Raw genomic sequence first — 6,000 nt, 5'->3', positions numbered from 1 at the left:
ACCATTCCCTGGAGAAGGATGTCATGCTTGGTAGGGTGGAGGGTCGACGAAAGAGGGGGAGGCCTTCAAGGAGATGAATTGATACGGTGGCTGCGATGATGGGCTCAAGTGTAGCGGGGATTGTGGGGCTGACACGGGATCGGGTGGTGTCTCGTTCTGCTGTGCATGGGGTCACTATGAGTCGGAAACGACTCGACGGCACTTAACAACAACAACCTGAGTTAAGACTACAGCCTTTAGTACGGATTACACCATACTAAAACAGTATACAGAAAACAAATTCTCACAAGTGAACCAATAAGCAACCCATGATAAACAGAAAAGAGGGAATCCACAATCAACGCCCATGGAAGCAGCAGTCAAGAAATCAAATGATGCTGTATATATTTTTACCAAAAACAAAATAAAATGTAATTTTGAAAAAAAGATCAGCATACTGCATTAGGTAAATACGCTGCAAAATATCTCTTTAAAGTGTTAAAACAAACAAAGGTGTCACTTAGAAGACCAAAGTACACCTGACCCAAGCCATGGTATTTTCAATAGCCTCATATGCATGTAAAAGCTGAATAATAAATAAGGAAGACCAAAGAAGGATTGATGCATTTGAATTATGGTGTTGGTGAAGGACATTGAATATATCATGGACTGCTAGAAGAACCAACAAATTTGTCTTGGAAGAAGTAGTCAGAATGCTCTTTAGAACCGAGGATGAGACTTTGTTTTGCATACTTTGGACGTCACCAGGATGGACCTGTCCCTGGAGAGGGACATCATGCTTGAAAATATAGATGGTCAGCAAAAAAAGATGAAGATGTTGGAGGAGATGGATTGACCCAGTAGCTGCAAAAATAGGCTCAAACATAACAGTGATTGTGAAAATGGTGCAGGACCAGGCAGTGTTTTCATTCTTTTGTACATAAAGTTGCTGAGTTAGAATCGACTTGACAGCACCTAGCAACAAACAGGAGTTTAGGAAAAAAACCTGATACATATACCCCACTTTGGGGTAGTGGTTTACATCTCTTAATGAAAAGCCATTTCCTCATAAAAATAAATTATCTAAAGCCAACAAAAGATTGGTGCGTGGCAACAGAAGCCCTGAAACTTCTTGGACCCCCTTAGCAGCAACTTTTGTCTTCAAGGGAAGATAGGTCTTAAGGTGGTCTGTTCCTCAAATCAAGAACCCTTTTCTTAGATGGCAACCAGCTTTCTCCTATCTCCTGGTACAAACTCTCCTTTACCTTTGGGCCCCCTTTCTGAGGCTTTAATCCCTTAATCGTACTCTCCTCCTTAATTACCTAACCTGTCAATCCAGTTGTAGTTGTCTTTGTCTTCCCGGACTGTGGGGACTTGAAAGATAATCTCATTTGTATCCTTAATTCCTTTACCCTTTTATCCTTGTCATACCTGGATCACCCCACCCTCTTTTTTTCTAACTTAGTGCCCACAACAAGGAAGCCAGCTTCACAAAAAGTCAGCCCAGCTTCACCTTTTTGGCTACTAGACTAAAAATCCTAACCTCAGGGCCTATTCTAAACATTTTCCATTCTTAAGACCAGGGCCTGATGACTTTTGCCCCCTCATTTTTAGGAAATGAAAGGACAAGCCACTTAAGCTCCCCCTATTTTCCTCTTAATTGGACTCTAACCTTTTTTTTCTTACTAAAAAACAACTAAGTGTCTGCCATGATCTGATTTCTGCTCAAGCTTACTCGGTTCCCTTCTCCCCATTTGACTCCATGCCTTTGTGTTCATGTTCTCCACCTAGAAAGCCATTCCCCTACCCTAATTTCTGCGGCTCCTTCCATGAGAGCTAGACGTACGCTCCAAACCAAAAGCAAACTCAGTGCCATAATTGATTTTGACTCATAACTACCCCCATTGGGTTTCCAAGGCTGTCAATCTTTACAGAAGCAGACTGCTTCATCTTTCTCTTCCATGGAGCAGCTGGTGGGCTGAACCACCAAGGTTTTGGTTAGCAGCCAAATGCCTTAACCATGGTACCATCAGGCCTCCTTAAGTGCACTGGTTTATATTTACAGTTTTGGTGACAACATAATGGTGTTCCTCAAATATTTGGCACCTACATTTTAGTACTAATTTAAACGGGTGCTCTAGTAGCATAGCGCATAAAGCATTTGACTGCTAACCAGAAGGCTGGCAATTCAAACCCAGCAGCCACTCCTCAGAAAGAAGATTGGGCAATCTACTTCCGTGGGCTGTTAATAGTAACTACTGTTTATTGAATTATTCTGGACCAGTAGGTTGTATAAAAGGAGCTCTGGTGGCAGTGGATAAGGCATTTGGCTGCTAACAAGAAGGTCAATGGTTCAAACCCACCAGTTGCTCCACTGAAGTAGAGGCGGTATCCTCGGAAACCCAAGGAGGGTCGCTGAGTCGAATCGACTTGACAGCAGTGAGTTGGTTTTTTTTTTTTTTAATTCAAGCTGAGCTATTTCTCTATACACTTCTAAAATCTACTATGAGTTAATGACTAGCTAAAGATTTTTTGTTAACTTTTCACAGTCCAGCACAGCCCCTTCCCAGGTCCTTGGGCAAATATCCAATGGGCTCTTTTCCCAAGAAATTGGGCACATTGCTTCAGGCCTGTTTCGGTTGCCTAATTCTCCAGATCAGCAAACCTCTCACCCAAGTTAAAACTATTCTTGCTGAAAGCATTCAACTTAACATCCAGGGAGAGGTAGGGTATTGGTCAACTGTCAGTTAACTTTGTTGAGTTTAAACCCAGACATCAAGATCTGCCAATGGGAAACAAGTGTACAGGGCTGAGTAGTCCCTGCCCTTCGACAACTTCACCCAGATCTTAAATCCACTTTCATTTCCAGTTGGGTTTCCACACCTGTTCTAATCTAGCAAAGTCAGGTAGAGCTCATCCGACCGGATCCATCCAGGTCAGTCATCAGCAGAAGCCCAGCCTTGAAACCAAGTACCCTTCCAGGCTAATTTCCCAAAAAGAGCCAGAAGAGTTTCTCACCATCCACCAGACGTGCTGGTCAGCAGTGGCCCTTAAAAGGATGATTCCACTGGGTCACAATCTGGAGACTTTCTTCCTTTTGGAAGTCACTCTGCCTGCTCCAGCAGGTCTGTGGTAAGACTATACTGGGATTATGACAAAGTATAACGATTTTTATATATAACCTCAAACTCACTACCATTTGAGTTGATTCCAACTCAAAGCAACCCCCACTGGTTTTTGAGTCTTTCAAGTCTTTTCAGAAGAACACGGCCCCATCTTCCTTCCATGGAGCAGCTAGTGGGTTTGAATCACTGACCTTCTTGTTAGCAGCCAAATGCCTTATCCACTGCCACCAGAGCTCCTTATATATAACCTACTGGTTCAGAATGATTCAATAAACGGTAGTTATTACAGCTCACATCCTGACTCTTCAAATAGGTTATAAGCCTCCTATGGCAGGCTGTGCCTCACACTATTTATTTCTCATCATCATCTACAAAACTTTAACCACAGCTCCCCACAAATGAAAAAGGGTACTATAGAAAATAGGCACGTTGAGTATAAAAAGAAATTCAGCTTTCATTAAAGGGTCTCCAACTCCTTGAGATGAGAGTAAATGATGTACAGTGGAAAATGTATACCTAAAGTGAAGTTTGATGACCAGGACCCTTGGCCACAGTGGGAAAACTAGCCAACTCAGTCCCAGCGTGGCCCAATAAAGACAGCACGGGACTGCTAGTGAGACCAAGTTTCTATGCTCTTGCCTCTGCTCCCAATTTGACTTCATAATCTTCTGGACCTCAATTTGTTATATATAATTGCTTGTTATTTTATCCAAAAATACATTTAAATGAAGTATTAAAAGTATTTAACATTTCAAACCGACTTACCTAGAGAAAAAATAATTCCATTATTTCAATAACCTTGGTAAAACAATGATAGATGATGGCTTTGAAGGAACTGATTTTGAAAACATATTCCTATCTTAAGTATGGTTTCATGTAGTTTGGATTATCTGTGGTTACCACAGCAGTATAGCTAAAAGTGTTACTACATACCTACTTTCTAAAAAGGATGTCTTCTTATTCTCTAAAAAGGTGAAAATGAGAACTCAGGAGGCGGCTTTTCTGGGCTTTTTAACATTCTGCTAATGATCTGGAAAGGAGTCTTACTGGCTCAATGGTTAACCGCTGAAAGGTTAGCATGTGAACCTACCCAGCACCTCTGCAGGCAAAGGGCCTGGCAATCTGCTTCTGTGAAGATCTCATCACAGCCAAGAAGACCCTATGGGGCTGTTCCAGTGTCCCATGGGATCACTGTGACTCAACAGCACCTAAAAACTGTTTGATTTCAACAAGGGCTGCCACTGAGTAAGGAAGAGCAAGAGCCTGTTCAACTTTGTGCACATGTGTAGTGCGTTATTTAGGGGAAGCAAACTTATTCTTAAATGCTTTCCAGTGCCTCATGCTAGACAAAAACACAAACACCTGACAATTTCAGCAAGAAAATGGGCCAGGTGCTTAGAGGCTAAGTCCTACAATTGCCTAAAAAAGTGGTGGTTTTTCTAGTACATACTCTCTGAAAAACCATGTCCTGGATGTTGCAAAGTACTGCATGTATCTGGTCAAAATGCACATGCATTCTAATCACACAAAACTTAAAATACTTACCAGATTGCTATATGTAATGGAGGCAGTCATTCACACAGAGTTAAGGAGATACTGCACAGTTTAAAACCAGGAAAGGTGTGCATCAGGATTATATCCTTTCATTATACTTGTTCCATCTGTATGCTGAGCAAATAATCTGAAAAGGTGGACTGTATGAACAAGGCATCAGGTTTGGAGGAAGACTCATTAACCACCTGTGATACAGAAGACATAACTTTGCTTGCTCAAAGTGAAGAGGACTTGAAGCACTTAGTGATGAAGATTAAAGACTACAGCCTTCAGTAGTGATTACACCTCAACATAAAGAAAACAAGAATCCTCACAACTAAACCAGTAAGCAACATCAAGATAAACAGAAGACTGAAAGTTGTCGATGACTTCATTTTAACTTGGCTCTACAATCAATACCATGGAAGGAGCAGTCAAGGGGGAAAAAAAATTGCATTATGCAAATCTGCGAAAGACCTCTTAAAAGCATTAAAAAGCAAAGATGTCACTTTGAGAACTAAGGAGCACCTGACCTAAGCTATGGTATTTTCACCTGTCATATATGCATGAGAAAAAGCTGGACAATGAATAAGGAAGACCAAAGAATTCATGCCTTTGAGTTATGGCGTTGGCAAAAAATATTAAATACACCATAGACTACCAAAAGAACGAACAGATCTGTCTTGGAAGTAGTACAGTCAGAAAAACGGGATAGTGACATTTTCTCTCATGTACTTCGGACATGTTATCAGGAGGGACCAAGCCTGGAGAAGGGTATTATGCATGGAAGATTAGAGGGTGAGCAAAAAAGAGGACACCCCCTCAACAGGATGGACTGACACAATGGCTGCAGCAGTGGGCTCAAGCACAGCAATAATTAGGAGGATGGGGCAGGACCAGGCACTGGTTCATTTTGTTGTACATACACGGTCATTAGGAGTCAGAACCAACTCAATAGGAACTGACAATGGGAGGGAAGGGCAGAGGAGGCATAGTGGTAGAAGGATGGAATCAGAAAATGTTTATGTCAAACACAACAAATCTCATTCGTTAAAGAGAAATGACTTAGGCTAATAAAATAATTTATTTTTGGCACAAAGTTAAATCTCAAGTTTTATCAGAAAAATTAGGCAAGCAAAATGGCCTTAGAGTCTGGGATAATACAACACTGAAATGGACAAATTAAGTAACATTTGACCTTTAACAGAATTGAACCTTTTATTTTTAGAACTAGTTTATTTTTGGTTTCATCGGTAGCAAGAGGAGGCATAAAAAAAGGACTTTTGAATGGCTCACTTCATCTGATCCTACTTATGCTAGCTTCACCCCAAGCATGTTAGCACAAACCTATTCCCTGAACCCT

This window comes from Orycteropus afer, unplaced genomic scaffold (assembly GCF_000298275.1).
Source record: "Orycteropus afer afer isolate SDZICR_OR568_19922 unplaced genomic scaffold, OryAfe1.0 scaffold00016, whole genome shotgun sequence".
NCBI classification, from domain to species: Eukaryota; Metazoa; Chordata; class Mammalia; order Tubulidentata; family Orycteropodidae; genus Orycteropus; species Orycteropus afer.
The sequence above is the reverse complement of the archived record's forward strand: the minus strand, read 5'-3'. Positions refer to the sequence as shown.